The 21722-nt window shown below is 40.1% G+C and overlaps 1 protein-coding gene across 4 annotated transcripts in view; it reads right to left on the bottom strand.

Annotated features, from left to right (window-relative positions):
* Positions 1–21514, bottom strand: part of CTBP2 (C-terminal binding protein 2) — a 224409-nt gene extending 202895 nt beyond the window's left edge. For 2 of the 4 annotated variants that reach the window (XM_074959180.1, XM_074959178.1), the window contains exon 1: positions 21098–21514. The gene's annotated coding sequence lies outside the window, so the exon portion shown is untranslated. Of the gene's footprint in view, positions 1–6370; positions 6478–20558; positions 20580–21097 lie in introns of those variants that run through there. The other 2 variants (XM_074959179.1, XM_074959181.1) reach the window with 2 other exon arrangements.
* Positions 21515–21722: the final 208 nt, after the last annotated feature.

The following is a 21722-nucleotide window of genomic DNA, read 5'->3' as shown; positions in this document are numbered from 1 at the left end:
AGAATCTTCTGAAGCTCATTCTAACTGATCCTACCTTTGAGTTTTTTCTGTATTTTTTTCCCTTCAGTATGTTCTGCTTTACAGTATTCAAAACAAAGTGACATCTTCCCTGTTTGATGACACAGAAGCTGACATTAACAGTGCATTGCTGGCTAGTGCTTATATTGCACTGGGAATCAAATGACATGGATTATTTCCCCAACTCTGACACAGACTTGATATGTGATCTTGGGCAGTTCACTGAACCTATTTATGCTTTGAGATCCTCGGGTGAAAAAGCTCTTGGAAGTACTAGTATAACATCTGTTAGAAACTCATTCCCCAACACTGGCTGTTTATTGAGTTTGTAAGAAAGGTAAGAAAAATCCATACGAAAAAGGCTAGTATAATAAACTTTAAGTAACAGTAATACTTACCATTGTTATGGCTCTACTTCTGATTTCCAAGATCTGCCCCATATGCCCCAGCAAGTTAGCCACAATTCTGAACAGATTCAATGTTCTTTGATTAATCTCCACACAAGTTATTTTATCAGCTCACTTCTTGGCCTTCTGGCAAGATCAGTGGGAATATTATATTCCCTATGATTTGGGAGGCCTTTCCCACTCTAGCTACGATGATGTTACAGTGGTTATCATTAAAACCCCAACACTTGTTGGGGTTACCATACACTGGGACGCACAGACAGCTTCTGAAGGCCTCCACTAATCCTGGGATTTAGAAATAAGGAGAAGAGTCCCAGATTTCATTAAAATAGAATTTCTAAGTCTCTTTCTTACAAAGATATCCTTGAAAATTGGAACTGATCACTAGGGCTGAAATCTTGTCACTGATTTCAGTTACTCACAGTCCCCTCACAGTCAACCGGGGCTGGCTTTTGCGACCTGGGACAATTATAGCCAGAGGTCCTTTACTTTTAGGCAGATTCCAGATGAGCTCAGAACTGTAGGGGGCACTGCTGCCTAGGTTACTAGGGTTGGCACTAGACTCCAACAAGCTCCAGATCAGCTTGCTCACTGCAGCTGAGACATCTCCTTTGTTGAGCAGCCAGAGCCAGGCAGCTCAACTGCATGTAAGGCAGTATGGCCTGCCCTAGTGGGCTGATCGACTGACTCAGACAGTAGCACTGACACCTGCTGCCTCGGTAGCCTTTGTCAAGCCACATAAAGCAAGATTTACAAACCTGGGTATCTCAAGTTAGTACCTGCAGATTTATAATCCTGAATGCCTGCAATTTCCAATTTCTATTTAATTATAAAAATAGGATTGTGGGTGCAACTTATGATAGACAAACATAAAAGTTTATTTTCTTCTCTTTGGGAGGAGTATGTATAGGAACCAGTAATACTTTTTCTAAAGGAAGTGAGGAGGGGGAAGCTGCTAGCTTAGTGCTTCACAGGCCTGGCAAAAAATGTTAAAGCCGGCCCTTGTGGTATCTGAGATAGCACAGTTTCCCCCTATTATTTAGAACAGGAAATTACTGTGGAAACTGTTCTTAAAAACTGTAAGCTCATCAGAGCAGGTGCCATATCTTCCTTTGTGTTTCCACAGTGCCTAGCACAATGGGACCCTGGTCCCAACTGGGATGCCAGGGAATACCACAATATAAATATTATATAATTAACACAACCGGAACCTGTAGGTACTATCTTTAGACTGAAGTGCCATCAATCAGAATATCACCATCCAATGGACTCCAAGATACAGTCTGTCTTATTTTCTCAGGTTTGCAATCAGATGGTGAATCTGCTCACCCTACATACACATTCAAGAGTCTCCTTCCTCAACCAACTAGTCAACAAAATAGGAGAAGATAAAGACCAGCAAGACATACTTAACTAGCAGGTGTGACATGTGGAGTCAGATGCATTCATCTGCTTCTTTACTGAGGTTGCAGGGAGGAAGGGGAAGTCTCCCACCTAGTTGTGGAGACACAAAGAAATCCGATCGATGTCTCGGAAGCAACATGAGAACAATGCTTCAGCCATCAAGTCGCGTAGAAGACAGCAGAAAGAGGAAACACCTGTATCTATGGGTAAGCTATTTCTGATGGCACGGAGCACTGGGATAGGATGTGTCCTGAGATAGGTAGGACTAACTAAGGGTGGACACAAACATCCCAGGCATACAGCAGGACAGGAATATTCAGACTAAGCCTGTATCAAGGATGTAAAAAATCCTTAAATAGAGCTATAAATTTCAATCCTTTGCAACATTGGCCAATGATAATATATCCATAGCTATCTCTTGCAAAAACTGCTCTTCTTTATCAGACTTTCCCACAATCCAGTACATATTCAGTGCACATCTTCAGGGCTGCCAGGGGCAGTATCACATTTGGAAGGACTTTGCTGACTGGAGCCACTGTTGAGCATCTCATTGTTTTAATGTGGAGTTTGGAAATGTTTGGATTATACATACATCTGTCCCTTTAACTTACACCTTGGAGGATAAAGCTGAGCATTGTGCAGCACGCAAATGGAACATGGATGTCTCTCTGCATGGAAGACTCCCTCCTCCCCCACAGTAAATAGCTTGCTAGCTGGCTATCAATACAAACTGAAGCCCCTGTCTGCCACATACATACATACGTGTGTGTGTGTGTGTGTGTGTCACTGCTTATCCATCTACAAAACATGCCACATGCCAGCTGTCTGACTTATGCTAAGTTGGAAAAGAGGCAAGAGGATTGGGGTAGAAAGTGGGGGGAAAACAAAACAAACCCCCAGCACAGTTTAAAAGATTTCTTCCTGCTCACCGTTTTTATTTGCTTTTTTCCAGTTTCTATGGGAATTGTCTTCTCCCCCACTCTACACGGTGCTCCTTATTGTCAATAAGGCAACACTTGGTGTATATCCAGGAGTTAATTCTGAGTTTCCCTCTTAGGTACTCACCTACCCTTTTTCCGATTACTCGTTAACTCCCGAGCCAAGTTATTCAATGGGAGGCAAAGAAGCTCAGGTGGGATAGGTAGGGAGATGAGACTGCTTTCATCTCTCAGTTCCATGTATCACAAGGCTCCCCCAAGAAGTCATATTGTAAATACAAAATGTTTTAATACCCACCAATCTATTCCAAAAATGCCACGAGACACACACAGAATCTCATTATGCATGCTGTCAACAGTGTGTCACCTGAATAGAGAAGTAAGTTTTTAAATTTTAACTGCATACACTAAATACTGTGATACATATATACTTCATTTGATTTACTGCTCCGCAATGCTTTTCTTCAATCTCTTGAAGGTAATTTTTCTCTTAAGCACAACCGCTTAATTGGCAAGTGTACAAAATGTAATTACATTGCGTACAAGTTACAATATTACTTATGGGAATATCACTGTTCACGCATTCTGCTTTATTTTGTGTTTAATCTCTATTAAGAGATCTGTACGAAAATAGATAGGTGCTCCTGATCTTATAAACATGACATATCATTCAGTCATTTCCCTACTAATCCAAGCCTAAATGCAATCCAAAAAAAAAAAACCCATCTTGGATTAGTTCAATACAGCTAAGTTAATAACAAAAGTCTTATATTTTCCTCTAAAGAAAGTTCAGTACTAGGACATCAAAAAAGCTGAACCTCTCTGGGCTTATGTTTGTCATGTCCATTATATGAACAAAATGGTAAGAGGCAAGAGCATTGTACAAAGGAATATTTGGCTTTTAAGGATATGAAACCAAAACCCTCAAAACATTTCCCAAAAGGATCTTGGCCATCACATCTTTATTGTAAAAGAGGCATAAGAATGCAGTGCAGCTTTACAGAAATAGATGTCTAATGCCAACTCTGTGAATAGCACCTGATATACTGAAGTCAACAACAATCAATGAATGTGGCCTTTATCTTGTGAGCTCTCTTTTCTGAGCAGAGTATCAGATTAATAATACACATCTTTCTCTTAGCTGAGAGTCCTATCAGTCATTCAACCTGCAACCTATTCTGCATTTGAGTATACTTGTCTTATGCCCCTAGATGACCTTCACTAGTCAGACTATCACAGTCCTGATTGCAAATGTATCCAGTTATGCCATTTTGCACTAAGAATTATTAACACCATAATAGGACTTGATACTGCAAACACTTAAGTGTGAGTAATTGTACGCATATGAGTAGACCTGTTTGCAGGTGGACCTTACTGTGTACTCTGGTTAAATATAACAACATTGGTATTATACATAAGTGCCTTAAAGGTTTATTTCATTTGCATGAATCTTGAGATTAATGTTGTTTGTTTGTTTAAGCTAATGCATATAAAGCCAAATGCCTAAAATGTCTTCAATTCAAGATTTGTTTTACTATTGTGTTTTTAATTCTACTGGCAAGTTCATATTTTGCTCCAATCTCACTGTAAAGAAATGAAGTTGTGCAGTCTACAATATCTTGAACTACTTAAAAAGTTACAACGTACATCAGTATTTGTTATTGTTTATCCAATCACAGTTTGATCTGGTTTACTTCTTTCATTATGACACAGCCTTTAATATGTTCAGTTTTAGACTTAAAATGCGGTTCCTGTATATTCAACGGATGTCATGCAAAAAGCTTTAGTGCCTCAAAGGCTTTTGTGGAGTAAGTGAAATCCAGCTGTTGATTTTTTTTAAACTAAAAATAAATGTCTCTCTTGATAACACCAGCCTCACCATTAACAGCTAATGCTCAGCCGCACAAAGTGTAGATAAAAAAAAAGGATGTAAACATTCTTAGAGTGCTCTTTCTACAATGTTTTGTGATGCACGATAAAGTATGATCTCAATACTATGTGGAGTCTTAGGAAGCTTAGAGTGCATACAAAAGGTTACAATCTCAAAACCCAACTTCTTACCCTGTCAGTTGGAAAGGTGCCCAGACATAAGTAACACTATTCAAATCTCGCTTTAGAAGACTTGAACCGTGGTTTTAAATTGCTCATTTTTAATTGTTTTGTACTTGTTCTCTTTAAAATGCAACACACACTCTCTTTTTTGTTGCATTGGTCACACTATCACAGTTTATTTAAATTTAAGATCCATTTTAGACCCCATTTCAGTCATTTGTACTTTTTTTCAAAAATTGACCATGGGTGCTGGTGGGCGGGGGTTCCCGCAATTATGATGGCAGCTAAAAAGTGTTTTAAAGTTTAAACAAGTTCATTCCGTTGTGTAAATGACTTGACAATCCAGTAAGAAATTTTTTTCCAGACATTTTCTGCACTTAAACTAAAGAAGGAAAGTTCATATTTGACACGTGTTGTTCCACATATGGAATGTGACCTTTGCTAATTTCTTGTCTGTTTGAGTCCACAGTGGTATTTACCAGGTGCTGACACTGCAGATAGTTCATCATTCTCATTGCTGCAATGGATTTTTAAGATCTTGAGGACTTAACAATTGAGCAAAGAGAAGAGTACAGAATTAAGACCCTGCAATCTTTACTAAGTGTTATTCACTAAAGGACAGATTCTGCAAACTTTTACCCTTGTGAGAAGGCCGTATCCTATGTGAGTAATCCTATTGAAGTAGACTGGAGATGCAGGTCTACAGCACCTGTGGAAACCTAGCAATTTTCATTTAAATGTCAATCTTTTTATAGATGATAAAGTCAGAAGGGATCACTGTCATCACCAAGTCTGACCTCCTTAATAACACAGGCCTTAGGAGTTCCCTGAATACATTCCTGTTTGAACTAGAGCCCATCTTTTAGAAAAACAACCAATCGTGATTTAAAAATTGGCAATAATGGAGAATCAACCATAAACCTTAGTAAACTGTTCCAATAATTAACTATCCCACACTGTTAAAAATGTGTGCCATACTGTTAGTCTGATTTTGTCTAGTTTCAGCTTCCAGCCACTGGATCATGTTATACCTTTTCTGCTACACTGTAAAGCCCTATATTATCAAATTTATTTTCTCCACATAAGTACTTACAGACTGTGATCAAGTAACCCTTTAACCTTTTCATTGTTAAAATGAACAGATTGAGCTCTTTAAGTGTATCACTATAAGGCATGTTTTCTAATTCTTTAATCACTCTGATGGCTCTTCTCAGAACCTTCACCAATTTATCAACATCCTTCTTGAATTGTAGACACCAGAACTGTACACAGTATTCCAGTAGTGGTCACATCAGTGCCAAATACAGAGGTAATATAACCTCTCTACTCCAATTCAATATTCCTATTTATACATCCAAGGAATACATTCAACCTTTTGGCCACAGTGTGCACTGGGAGTTCACGTTTAGCGGATTTTCCATCCTCCACACCCCCCATATTTTTCTGTCTCTTAATCCCAGGATAGAGGCCCACTGCATTCCTTATTCCTAGATGTATACATTTACAATCGGCCATATTGAAACACAAAATATTTGCTTGTGTCCAGCTTACCAAGCAATCCTGATCATTCTGTATTAGCAGTCTGTTCTCTTCATTATTTACCACTCCCCCAATCTGTATGTCATCTGCAAACTTTCAGTGATGATTATGTTTTCTTCCTGGACATGAATCAAAATGTTAAATAGTATACGGCCAAGAACCAGTCCCAGCAGCACTCCATTAGAAACACCTGCTCAATTATGATACCCTGTTTACAAACTACATTTTGAGACCTGTTAGCCAATTTTTAATCCATTTAATATGTACCATGTTGATTTTATATCACCCTAAATTTTTAATAAAAATGTCATACAGTACCAAGTCAAATGGCTTACAGAAGTCTAAGTATATTACATCAACACTACTTTCCATAAATCCGTGATGACTGACATTAATAATATTACCTTTCTTTAATTTTTTTTATATATTGAGTTCTGTATCAGACGTTCCATTATTTTGCTCTGATCAGCATCAGGCTGACAGGCCTTTAATTGCCCAGATCATACCATTTACCCTTTTAAAACACTGGCACATTAGCTTTCTTCCAGTCCTCTGGAACTTCCCCACTATTGAAGACTTACTGAAAATCAACATTAACAGTCCAACAAGCTCCTCAGCCAGCTCTTTTAAAACTCTCAGATGCAAGTTATCCAGACCTGCTGATTTTAAAAAGTCCTAACTTTAGTAACTGTTTAACATTCTCCTGAGTTATTGTTGGAATGGAAATTATTTCATCGTATGATATAAATGTATCATGTTTTTTTCCCAAATACAGAACAGAAATACGTATTGACCACTTCTGCCTTTTCTGCATTATTCTTGACAATTCTACCACTTCAGTCTAGTAACAGACCAACACAATGTTAGGATTCTTTTTGTACACGATGCACTTAAATACTCCTTATTGTCCTTCACTCTTCCAGCCATAGATTTGTCCTCACGTTCTTTGACTTCCCATATCAAATTTCTACAGCTTCTGATTTATATTCATGACCATCTTGCCCTATTATGTACCTATGTTTGAAAATTTTGGCTGTACTGCCACAGATAGATACTTTTAAAAAAAAAATGCATAAACAGCCTGAAAAACTCCAGCACAAAGGCTGGAATGGAGGTAAGCGAAAGGATGCAACATGGAAAAAGGAAGTTTTGAGAATAGTTTTCAAGAAAGAGATTGAAGAGTCATGGTGTACCAGGTCAAGCAGGATATTCTCAGAATAAGGGGCGGCATGAGGAAATTCACAGAACCAACTGTGGGAAGAGGTGACAATGGGCCTGTTCCTGTGAGGTGCTATGGCCTCAATTCTCAATGAAATCAAAGTCAATGGGATATGAGGAATGCTCAGCAACTCGTAGGATAAAGTCTCTTTGTCATCACTTCCCACAAGTGGCTCTGTATAATACTCAGGGTCAGGTGGGTCAAAGGGCAGTCCAGATCAGTGGTCAGAGTTCACATAAGCGGTTTGATAGCCAGGAGATCCAATCCAAGGAGAATGTACAGCGAGGTAGTTGGCAGGGTCAAGTGAGGCAACAAGGCAGGGCCCAAGCAGCAACTAACAGGCAGTGGCTTGTTGCTCAGACAAGGCCAGAAAGGAAGCAAAAAGTTTATATATTGTCACCAATCAGAGTCACCATCATGTGGCCAATCAGGAAGCAGGCTGCGGAACCCTGGAAGCTGGCCCATCCACATCTGTGAATTCCGCAGTAAATGAATGCATTGATGTGGTGTGATGGCCAAGGCTGCTTCCCAAGAATCCAGTGGCATTGGGTACAAGGCCAGGGTTTGACACCAGGATTCTCACTCTGGATTTCCTCATGCTGCCCCCATCTGGGAGTATCCTGCTGTACCATGAGGTTTCACTCTCTTTCTTCAAAATTCCTTTTTCCTATGTAGCCTTCCATCACTCACTCCGCCCCATGCAATTTTATCTGCTTGATACCTTGCCAAGTAACCAAGTACTGAGTCCCTGGGCTTGTCCAGTATCTCTGCATTAATTCTATGGGAGACTTATTAAGTTTGATTCCAGCTTCTGATACATGGTGCTCCTAGGATTCCATAGAAACAGCAAAGTCACCTACAGCCAGACCACCAAGGGCTGTGACTGCGTCAGATTTCATACTCTAAGCAAAGTCAGGCCTGGTGTTTAGATTAGATGGGACACCTCCTCAAAAGAAAAAAAGTCTGAGAAGATACATTGTGAATTGTTTTTTGTGGATCAGCCTACAACTGTAATTCCACCTCCTATGGAGACTCTTCCAAATGCGGGATTATACTTCATCCTTCCATCACCAAAAACTTTTTCATCTCTTTATTTTTCACATTTTTGCTTTTCAAATAATGCACAAGAAACCATGTGGAAATAAACTGTGCATCAAAACAGAAGCGTCAATGTACAAAAGTCAGGAAATTCAGAAAGTGCTCAGATATATATAGTAACCTCAAAACTGTCCCCTTGCATGCATATGTTGCAGTACTGTCATTTGTTGCACAAAATGAACGGTATGGAAAAAAAAGACAAAAATACTACATCTGTGCTTCTAATGTTAGAAAAAGAGTTTCTGTTCTTTTCTACGACATTATATTACATACCTTTTAGTTTGCCATAATCCTCTGTTTGTGATCTTATAACTATTGTACTACGGTTACATCTACACTACGAGCTACGGGTGAGATTCCCAGCTTGCATAGACATACTTGTGCTAGCTCTCATCTGAGCTAACACACTAAAAACAGTAGTGTAGCCATGGCAGCACGGAGAATGGCAGCGGTGGCACCATGATAGCAGCCCCAAGTACAAACCCATCTAAACCTTGTGGGCACGTACTCAAGGCTGCCAGCACATGCCACCCCTGCTGTCGCTGCTACACAACTATTTTTAGTGTGCTAGCTCAGATGATGTCTATCACAAGTATGTCTACAAGAGCTGGGAATGACACCCCCAACTCATAGTGCAGACGTAGCCTAAATGAGCAAAGGGTAGTATGGCACATTGGGGGCAAATAATACGGTGATGTACAACAGGATTTCACTTATTTCTGTAATCTTAGCATTACACATATTTTGTATTCCTGCATTTCATATATGTTGTGAGATCACGTAATGAAAGACCCTATTATAATATACACTAAAAAAGGAAGGAGAAAAACCATGGTTAATGAGGATACCCTAACACCTAACATTTTCTGACTCTCAGGTATGTAAACTCTCACCCATAGTGCTGCATTTTAACACTTCTGAACACATAATATAGTATGTACTAGTGGCATCGGCTAAAACATACAGCAAACATACACAAGTTACAGAAGCTTCAGATATTCTGCAAGAGCATGGAAACCAGATGAAACACTTTTACACATAAGAGACTGAATTTAATCTTGGGGCCGATTAGTCTAACTTTAGTTTAGATCTGTCGACTTTTCAATACAACTCCCAATATTTGGGCTAAAATATTTGCTCAAGTTTCAGATGGGGTAAATGGCCTGGGATCAAAGTACCAATTGGTATCTGATTCTCTCCATATGCCAATCCCACCGAAAAGTTTTTACATCATAAAAGTGCAAAAATCTATTTTTTATTATCCCTTGTAAAGGGTCTCTTGTATTCAGTGTTGCACATGTTTAAAGAGAAATTTACATTTTCCCACCAACTAACACAAACACACACACAAATAAAACTAAAGGGTAAACTGATAAAAACCAAGAAACTGACACAGAGGAAAACCTGTTGTTAACCTACCCTATTTGCACTTGGTATTACAGCACACATGCTATGTAAAAAAATCACCCACTGTTCAGAGACCTCTGCAATAACTAAACACAGCAGGGTGGGGTTAGAGATAGAATTTCAGCCATAATTCTGATGCTCACGCCTTTTGCCAGTTTAGGCCATATTCTTAAGGCTATGTTAAAAACAGTCTCTTTATGTGCTGGAACTCGTCTGATTTTTCATAATTACACAGGCTTATTTCCCCCTGCCCCCCACAAATCTTGCCTGAACAGCAGGGCAGGTAAAGTCTCTGCTCAATATCCAGAACAAAGTTCCTCTGAAATACAAAATTAGGCATTGGTAGGGCTGTGCGGTTTAGCAGACACATTTCAAATATGAGCCCTGGGACTTCCCCTTTCTAGGCCATACAACGGGAAGCATAAAAGTCTTAACACCAGCTGAACACTTTACAACAGCAATGCATAATTACAGTCAGCCAGAGTTCAGTTCTACAGCACTTGGGATCCTAGACAGGGGGCTTGCCAAAACAATTCCCTAGAAAGTGCCCCTTTCCCCCCGCAGCTGGTTGGGAGGGGGAAGGCAGAGACAGAGCATCCCAGAAAAGCACTAGGAGACAGCAAGGAATCCTATTGTCCCCGTCCTAGCTGATGGGAAAGAGGGAAGGGATCTACCCCATTCCTGCTGACTAAGGGAAGATGACTATCGCCCAGGCTTTGTCACACACGGGAGGACAGAGCACTGTAAGCCCTTTCCTCCTCACCCTGGTAGATGAAAGCTCCGTTCCAAGCCGATGGGTGACGTATGGGTATTCTATACTCCCATCTACCATTCTGGCTATTAATAGGGATGGGGCTCTCTCCTTTGCCCTCTCTTTGAAGTTGATTGAGGGGGTGGGGGAGAAAAAGTCACTGTTGCCAGCTCCTTCCTTGTCCTGCCTATACTGGGCATCTCTTTCCATGGCCCCAACCTCTTATTCGCCATTGGCTCTTTCCTCACCCACAAAACCCTGCTGCCTCTTTATTTAGAAAACAAAAAAGCAGCTTGTAAATGTAGACATGGCCTCAGTAAACCCAGGTAGGCTCATTTTAGAGTCTCCTGTGGCTTTGTGCAGACTTGCTTACCACAGAAGAGAGCTGTATTTTCAGAACTGAATCAGGGCCTAAAAATATACCGGACAGCATTCATTTAATAGTAGTTATTTTTGGTAACAACGAATCATTCTACATTATTCCCAGTCTCATTAAAGCACTTGGCTTCTCATAAACATTATGTCTCCACTGCACACATTCTCTAACCACACTGTGCTTCAGGGGTCTAGTTAAGTAATAATTGGTATGCATTGTCGCAAATAAATAGCAATTGATTGTTTGACAACATTACACAAGTTTACACATGCTAGAGCGACTGCAGAGTCCTGTATTTGAAAATCAAGTCTCTGGGGTTATTCTAATGTCTATTTGTTTTAAATCTCTAACAGTCACCTCTGGTGCATTTCACACTTTTGTCCAAATGAGACAATGTCTTTTGTGAAAAAGGACATTCAGAGAAAGGGGTGAAGCTAGGAGCCTCCAATCTTGCAACCAACTCAGCAGAGACAGACCCTTGTGCCCACACAGAACCCAAATGAGGCTCCACTGAAGCACAAGGCTCGAACTGTGTATGATCTTTGTCACAGCCGCTGCCCTAATTCTGTGTTTTTGAGAGTCAAGGAAGATTCATTTCAAACAAATAAACCTAAAAACTTACTTAATTATTAAAATCTATTATTGACTTTTGTAGATTTTTTTTTAATTGGATTTACATTTCAGTCCCCAAACAGCATTTATTTCTGCCAGACGTTAACTTTCACTCTTTCCGAAGATCAGGTATCTTAAAAGATTGGTCAATCGGAATGAAACAAAACATTTTAAAAGGTGGTTTTGTAAGACTCAAGACTAATATAAGTTTCCCCACATACACGTCTTCCAAGTATACAATTTCACAATTCATTAAACGCTGTCCAACCTGTGGCCCAGTGCCCTTCTCTCACCAGCACACCAAACGGAAAGGGCTCCATGCAAAGCGGGAGAGGGGTATACTGTTCTGTGCAGCACATAATGGAATGTAAAACAAGTATACTTACAGCAACACACACGGCTCAAGACTGCGTGGCTCAGTGAGGCAAAGTTTCCATTGATGTCAAGGGCCATAAATAATCCTTTGGGAACTGAGCCTACTTAGGTGCTACTGTATAGGGCCCAGTTGAGATCAGGGCCCCATAATGCTACGCCTGAATGAATACACAGTGTATGACTACACTAGAGTTTTTTACCTCAAATTAGGAACTCAAGGTACCTAACATATTTGTAAAAGCTAGTCTGGATACTCCCCACACATCTGTCCCCAAGTAACCCACAAATGTTCATATGCTGGAACAAACATGTGGGGAGGGTCCAGACACTTCACAAAACCAGGGTGGATTTGATTTAAATCAAATTGATTTAAATCACTAGACAGGAAGACTCGATTTAATCATGAATTTCTACATAAACGGGCATTCTTGTTATTTTAACCTCAATACATATTCTTTACAACTCAGAGATAGATGTAGGATTCATTTTTAGAAGGTACACACTATACATTTTTAAAGTGATTTATTTTGAAAACTTTTCAGATTAGTTTTACGGCTATATCAGAAAATGAATGACTGTTTGGTTATTTCATTTACCAAAGGTAACTGAAGCAGACATTTATGAAGTCATTGGGAGGTGAACTATCTCCAATTAAATGGGTTAATCATTAATATTTGGAGGATTTTCTTGCCATGCTGTATTAGGAGGAGAATAAATTGTTCTATTTAACTATTTCTCACCTCTATATATTATTTATTTATTTATTTGAAAACATTTTTGCTGTTAACAAGCATGTTATCTCTGGAGACACAAATCCACAGTTTAAGAACTGCAAAACTAAGCATCTCTGATGGTATCTTCGAGACTGAGCACTGAGTCCCATTAGGTAGATAGAAAGATTAACCTAAATAATCTGTACAGAAGCCCCTGGAACCCCATAAGATTGGGTCCCTAATCCATGAACTACTGGAACTCATTTACAAACATTACATGAATATATTGTCTCAAACTATAGAATTCAAATTTATAATCCCTATTCCATGATGAGATAGTTTTAATTAAGCTATATTATAGCTAAAAAATATCTTTAGATAGGTTTTTTCCTCAAAAAACATTTTAGCAAAAAAATCCCATTTAAATAAAAAAAATCCGATTTTATTTTTTAATCATTGATTTTTATCCACCCTGTCCCAAACTTTTGCAAATGTGTTAAGTACCTCTAATTATTTAGCAGTCAATAAACTTGAAGTAAAAATCTTTAGTTTGAACCAGCCCATGAGACAGACAGATAATCTAAACAACCAGTGACTCGAACAAGGTTACAGAGCAAACAAATAGCAACATTGGGATTAGAATCCAGGTCTCCTGACTCCCACGCCCTTTTCAAAAAACCATATTGCTATCACATGAGATACTCAGTACACATACAATTTCTGTTCTTTTATTAGGTCAGAACTGAAAGGAGTTTTACAAGTAAATTTTTGCAGCTTATTGCAGCTATTAAAGATGCTCTCTTGTGCTGAAAAAAAATACTTCTCTGTTATCAATTTTTTAATGCAAATTGTTACACTAAGGGGACTGAGAGACGCAACTGGTACACCACTAATAGATATCCTCTGGGTCACCACAGCTTTGCTACTGGGCAGAAACCATCGGTTATGCAGCTAACAGTGGTTTTTCTGTTCATGTGATATATAGTCTGTATGTGCAACTGTCATGTAACCAGCTGAGATGGGCCCAAACCAAAACTGCATATCTAACCATTGTTAACCTTTTGAAAAGTTCATATCTATGTGCAAATTCTCTATCAGGTCAGCTTAGTCGCACGGTGGTATTTCTTCCTCAAAAGTGTTCTAATTTTAAATTAATTTTTTTAATTAATTTTTGAAAATAATCCTGTGGAAAAGTCAGAAAACAAAAGCCAGGCATGTACAAAACACAACAGAGCACAAATGATGTCAAATTTGCCAGCATTTCCATCAACACGATTCCCCACCCCTTGATTTCTTTCAACCAGCTCTATTTGTAAGAAGACCCTTACCAGATCAAGTTACCCAACCAAAATCAGCCCCAAAATTTGTAATGTGAAGGGAGCAGTATATAGCAAAGTTCACCTAGCAGTACGAACACAATTGTTGCAAGCAGGGCATTAAATGTAGCGCAGAGAGAGTCAAATCTGCACCCAACCCCCACCTTCAAGTCACAGAGGGGCCTGAACACAATGGAACTAATATTGTTCAATGTATGTTTGGTGGAGGCCACATATGGATGCAAACCTCCTGTGTACCACGGAGTTGTAATCAGCAGCAGCAGGTCATCTGTTCACACTGGAGGCGGGGAGTGGGGCGGGGGGGGGGGGAATGGAAGCAGAGCCACTGAATGTGCAAGTACACAGACCCAAAATGCACAAAAGACATATCCGAAGCGCTCCTACAGAGGGCTCCATGGCCTGGGAGAATGGAAAAGGATTCTTTCCCATCACCCACAACACAGGGAACACAGCGCATAGCCCAGCTGCTCAGGTAGTGTGCTGAGAAAGGGATGTGGCCTATACACAACACTTACCACTTACACAGCAATGTATACTTTTCAAAGCATTGCACAACCATGAACTAATGAGACTTTAAAGAGGTGCTGATGGTCTCCTGAAAAAAAGTTGTAACAAATTCTAGTTCAGAACATTTACTTATCTGCAGCCTTATGCTGTCTACATTTACTCCCCCTTCTTTAGTAAAAAAGACGAAAACAGGATTTTGTTTGAGTTTGTCTTTCCCTGCTGTTTATTCTTCCAAGATAAATCATAATCTCCTGTCTGCAACATCACCATCATTTACTGATAAACTACCTGACATCACACACTCAGGATTATGACATCAGGGGCGGGGGTGGGGCAAAAAACAGCAACAGATGTTTAGTCCTGGGTAAACAGAGCCTGTTCGCAAGCAAACAGTCCATAGTATAATGAATGTGGGTAGAAAACACAGAAAAGAGTAACTATATCATCATGTATACAAGCAGGACTGGTCCTAACTAGAATTGTTGCCTGTGTGAAATGAGTTTGTGTTCTTGGTCCAACTCCCAGTAGACGGGTATCAACATCATAAAAAGCACCATCACAACTGACATAAATTTGCCAATTTCTGACCTGATCCTGCTGTCCTTACACACCCAAAACTACAACTGAATTCCAGGGGGATTTTTGTCTGGCCCCTTTCTGGCAGTCTCATCAGAAATGCCAAGACATGAATAGGCATGGAGACCACACTACTTTTTCACACTGAAAGATATTCTCACCATGGTGGGGCTGAAGCACACTGATGATGCAAACTTCCTCACCTTGCTCAATGTCAATAAACAGAGGATTCAGCCTTCAAGGCCTGAATTCAGTAACTTCCATTTCATACAGGATATTTCACTTTTATCTTTACTTTTCTTTTTTTCAGCCTTCCCCTTAAAACCCATCTTATCTGTTTTTACTTCCCCTCTCTACTGCTGGAAGAATACCACGGATTGCAATGGAAATACTTGTCTCTTATTCCTTTTTCTGTTTGTTTCACATTCGTTTAGAACTTCATATGCATGAAAGTGACAAAGTGTGCTTCTGAATCAGAATTTAAAGTGCCAGGTAACATTGTACAAATACCTGTCAACAGAATTATAATTCCTAGGGTGAAATCCTGTCCCACTGAAGTCAGTGGCAAATTGCCCATTGACTTCACTGGAACCAGGATTTCACCCCATTCCCTACAGATAGACTGAAGAGGGATTAAACTGCCCCTTGTTTTCTGCTATGCTCATTCCACGCTAACAATAGCCCTCCTCTCTCCCTACTGCACATTCCGTATGCATATGTGAATCCTCATGTCATTTCTCCTTTCAGAGCCTAAAAACGAAATGCCCTTAGTGGAATAGTAATTTACATAAAAAGAGTTAAATGACAGGTATGTATTTATACAGGATGTACAGATGGGACAAAAAGGTTGAAGGGCCTGATCCTTCTATTAAAAATCCATGGGGAGTGTTGACTTCAATGGCCCTAAATTAAGAGTGTTATCACTGAAAAGCCACTGATCACATTTGGTTAGTCTCCATTAAAATCAGGAACTAAAGACACATTGAACCCTTCAGAATACTATTCTGAAACTGTGACGAATAATCGAATGCTGTCTTACAAATGACACTGTGAATATATTAGAAAAGAGCTTTCACCCAGTTCTTTCATATATTCCATCAAAATTAGCATCAAACATCTAGGGAAAGACCTATTTTGTAAAGATCATCATTACTTAATATATTCCACAATTATTTAACTTAGTTCAGATACAGTATAATTTAAGGAATCCTGAACAAATATAAAATGCAAGACCTAGCAGACTGTTACAATTTTTCACAACAGCATCACACTCCAGTATTTTAACATGCCCACAGCAAAGTTTTCAGTAGTGTAAGTTTATAGGAGCACAATTTCACTACTTTGGCACAAGTCAAATTATTTCCAACTTTCATGGCTGATACAAGCCATCCAAAAAAATGTATTGTATTTTGTTACTAAAATTAACTTACCCTTTCCAATGGGTCAAGCAACTCCTGATTCAATTACTTTAAAAAACTGTATTGTACACATTCTTACAGAAATGTTAGCTGAACTGCAGAAGTGTTATTTCAACTGTATCCAGTCTGGCAGACAAATTTCCTTCACCAGCCACAGACTTAATGAATGTGTATTTGTAGCCAGTGTCTAGGACATAGCACATTTAGGTTGATGTTTTTACTGATACAAAGATTATTAACACTGGGACCCAGGCCATGGTCACATACATTATGGTGACAACTTCTCTATACTGAAATGACAGTGTTAAAAATGAAAGTTACTGCTACCATTCTACCATTACTGTAAATTCCTTTAAATTTTTTTCCATTTAGGAAAAGCATAAGTGCAAAGGGTACAACTTTGCCTTCAAAACTGATTCATGATAGGAATGCACTGTTAGCAAATAGCATTCTGGTGCTAGATCTCTGCAGGATGTCATTCTGTGTCAGGGATCCTATTTGACTGAACCTCATGGATTCTAAACGGCATATGCCATAAAGAAAACCAGCTTTAAAAGCCTGGTGGTTTGATTGTAAGACATGAATTCATCATTTAAAAGAAAAAAAATGGCATTATTTTTACATTATAAAGTTTTACAAGAAAAACATTTTCTATGCTGACAAACTACTTCCCACGGTCAACATTAAAATGTTTTTAAAAGTGACTGCATTCTTTTTCTGAACATGTACATTTTACCTCCCTCACCAGATACACCATATTTGATTTCATGTTAGAAATTATTTTTAAAAATCAGAACGCAAATAAAGATGTAGCCACTGACGATACAAGAAAGTGAAGACACTCAACCACATAATAATTTTTATTAACTAACGTGTATTTGTAAAACCATGAAAGCAAACCCCTACACCTTACTAATGACAAACAAGTGTTTTACAAAAGCCTTCAAAACTAAGAGTTCCTGTCTAAAAATATTGCCCTGCATTAATAATACAAGTTTTTCACAGACCATATCAATTATTAGTAAGATGTCATATACTACCACTTATAGCCATTTTATGCCATCCTTCTGATAAAAAGTTTAGTAATAAAACATATAAGACCTTATTTAAGATGAAAAGGCTATCTGTACAAATCCCTTCACTTTGGCAACTCTATGAAGTTTGAAGACAAATCAGCTTTGTGGTACTAAAAGATTACAAACACATACAAATCACTAAAAATAATTTTTACTACAGTACGAGTAAGTGAAATGCCTGTGTTACAACAATCACTTGTATAATCATAAATGCCTCATAGTATTCTGAACAGAGTCTCATTATAGGAGTGTGTCTTCAGTTTTGCTTGTTGAAGCAACCTTTAAAGAATGGTGAAGCAGGCATCGCCCTTATCCAGTGAAGGAAAGACTAACAAAAATATTCTGTCACTAGACAACTTATCTGCCATTTACTGTATTCACTAAGCTTGCATAAACTAAAAAGTACAGATATTTTTCTGCAAATCTGAAATAACTGCACTTTTATGCCAATTGATAAACTGCCTCCCCTACGGAAATAACTGGTCACAGAGCCTAATAAGCACTGGACATCTTTAATTCTATTTATTTCACTAATATCACCAAAAATATATGATCAACATATATAAAATATCCCTCAATGCACTACAGAATCGTACATGTTTGTTTATTTTGTTCGGTTATGTTATATTTGATCATGTGTGAACAATTAAAGTGGTCTAATTAGGGCTAAATGTATTCATAGGTTGCATGCAACTTCAAGGGCAACTCTAAGTATATTTGAAAGAAGAAATGACTTGTCTTATTTTATTTTGAAATCTTCATCTCCTTACACTTTCTTCCTTGTGTAATAAAAAGGACAGCATCACAGTCTCAGGCAACATGTAATACATTAAGCTACATCCAGGATTTACCTTAGGGGTGCAATCTTGTTGAAAGACAAAAGACTACTCTTTATTTCAGTTCCATGTCTTGTTAGTTTCTGTTAAAAGAACAAGCTCTTTCAGGCTCAAGTATACAGCATAGCTTTAATCCGCACACATTTACACACGGCTGCTCTGCAAAGGCTGAGACACAGGTTTGCTTTAAAGCACAATATAAAATTGTTAAAGCTCCATGTATATAAGCAGGAACCCTAAGCAACAGGAAAAAAACTAAAATGATATTTCACTGTCCAAAGATTATGGAAACTACATGAAAAAAAAGATTTGTTTTCTCCTAGGACTATAACAGTTGTAGTGAGTACACACAAGAAAAATAAAACAAAAGTAGATCTTATATGGAACATAATTCAAATAATGTATGAACCTTAGCGTACAGTGGGACAGAAAGCATCTTCTATTGTACAAAACAGTGCAAAAGAACACACAAACTTTGTTGCTGTACTACAAACAAGTTAAATTTAATAATTTTGCTTCCTTCTAAAAGGTATATGTCCAGGGAAGATGATTAATATTATATATAAACACAGAAACCCCTAATGTGTACGAAGGAATTGCTAAAGTGACTGATCTGCATTTTAATTCTTCAGTGCATTATTTATCAAAAAGGTGAAACCCTTTCCCAGCACATTCAGGCATCTCATTCTGGAAAACTGTCTCTAATTTTCATTTCAACAGCACCAAAAGATGGTTACTGAGGCTGCTGAGGATAGCCAGGGGTATTAAATACCAAACAATCAAGATCGCTTCTAAATCACACACACACAGCAGACTGTGAGGCACAAACTGCAGGCACGCCGAAATGCTGAACGCGGAGCACTGTTAACTACGTGCCAGTTATTGAGTAAGAAGCCTTATTCTGTTTACAATCCCACTCTGTACGGTAGGGTAGGCTCTACGGTACCCTAGACTGCAGGCGCACCAGCTTTCCAATCGCTTTAGCGATCCATGTGGAGTAGAAGTGTTGCATTACGTTGCAACGTTACAAGGAAATTAATCAGGACGCTTCCTCGGAAAGGAGTTTTTCAATCCACCCTCCAGAACGAAGCCGATGGAACGTGTCACTATCGCATTTACAAGCCCTAGGCTTTCCCCTTCAAACTCGATTGATTCCAAAGTACCTGTGCCAATGAACCGGATTTCCCTCCAGGTGCTCATACCCCTTGCCCCCCGTCCCCCAACTCTGGAAATGTTTGTTTTATAAACAGAACAGGTGTACTTGTGGCACCTTAGAGACTAAATTCAGTGCCTTGCTTTTATAAGGTCCACCAAACGCGTCCACGTTGCAACGGCTCCAGCAAGCCCCCAAATCAATACGTTCCTCTCCGGGAGGATTATGCATAAAAGAGCCGCGACGCGCCACGCCCACCACGACCCAACTCTGCCATTGTTAGCATCACGACTGTTTGCACCAGGCAAACTTTCCGGTTGCGGCTTCAAGTGCACCGAAAAGTGCACGAGGAAAGGAGACGTGAAGTGCAGGCTCCAGCGTGTGGGCAAAAGGAGGAAGTCCCAGGCCAGGCTATATTAAAGGCTGAGTGAGAAACGCCCCCCCCCCGCCCCCCGCCGTTGTCTTGGCCGAGACTTTGGCAGCCCTGCAAACCGTGGGTAACCCTGCTAATCTGCTGGCAGATGTTGTCCATCATACTCAGCACTAAGTAAACAATGCAGAGCCCAGCGAAACAAAAGATTTCCACTTCACCTCGTTTAACGTCTTTCACTTACTCTCCGGCTGCACTGGGGGAGCTTCTTGGAAAGGGGAGATTTGAGGAGGACGAGAGCAGCAATTTAAAGATTTGTCATTCTCCCTTCCCCTCCGCCCCCGAACGACAACAACAAAAAATATATATGCACTACCTCGGCTGGCTTGAACTCGCTCGCTGGCTTGAGCCACTGGCCCATATTTGTCCCTGCGTGCTCCGAAGTCTGCATCACATATATATGCATGATCAATCGCAGGGGCATTACACACACGCACCGATGTTTCAAGCCAAGACAATAATCAGCACAATAACACACCGAACGCGCGCACACACCCCTGGCACGGGGAAATATCCCCCCTCCCCCCCGCCGGTTCTAATTGGATCTGGTAGTTTTGCATCCTCCAGCAACTAGAACTGCAAACATCCCCGCCCCCGTAAATTTGTAAATAGATATATATAGCAGGGGCTCTCTCCAGGCGGATTAAAGCTGGGTGGGGGTGGGGGGGTGGAATGACCAAAGATGTCCTCAGATTTCAGGCTTCCCTTGTCCTTTTTTCCCCCCGCTCTGTGTGGCGCAGTGAAGCGAAAACACATGGGCACCACCACGGGCACAAACATTAAGACTGCAGGTAGGGCGAGAGCGCACACCAACCCAGCCCTTCATTGCAAATATCCTGCCCCCCCCCCTTTTACCTCTGCCTTGGCTCCAAATATCCACAGGGAGCAAAGCCCCCCAGCTTGCAGCCGCCGCCGCCGCCTTCTCCTCTCAGCGCTGCATCTCTCCCTTTATCGATCGCCTCCTCTCTCTCTCTCTCTCCGGGGCTCTTGCTGCCTGAGATCCACCTTAAAATGACACACACACACACACACACACACAAACTTAATCCCCTCCTCCTCCGAGCGGCTGCTCCAAGTGGGGATGGGGGCAGCCGCGGGAAAGACTCTTTCGCAGGAGCGAGGAGGATGCGAATTTCAACTTGGCTCTTTTAAAAGAAAAAAAAAAAAGCAAACACCCCAAAAGTCCTTGGCGGCTGCTCCCTGGGTGGAAAGGCTCGGCACTGGCCTCCCCGCCTCTCCGTGCGGAGTAGCTGGGAAAGGTAGGGGCTCGCTCGCTCGCTTTTTTTTTTTTTTTTTTTTTTTTTTGCTTTTTTTTGGGGGGGGGCAATAGGCGGGGTCTCTCTTTGCAAACCAATGACACAAACCCACATGGGCCGGCCTCGCCCCCTATAGAGACTCTTCACTACAAATAGGCGCTCTCGGGGGATTAGTGGCTCAGCTAAAGTGCAAACAGACGCAGCGAGGAAGAAAGGAGGGGAAG

The sequence above is a fragment of the Natator depressus genome, chromosome 7, assembly GCF_965152275.1.
Source record: "Natator depressus isolate rNatDep1 chromosome 7, rNatDep2.hap1, whole genome shotgun sequence".
Lineage (NCBI taxonomy): Eukaryota > Metazoa > Chordata > Testudines > Cheloniidae > Natator > Natator depressus.
Note: the sequence above shows the minus strand (reverse complement) of the source record. Positions and strands in the feature narration are given on the sequence as shown.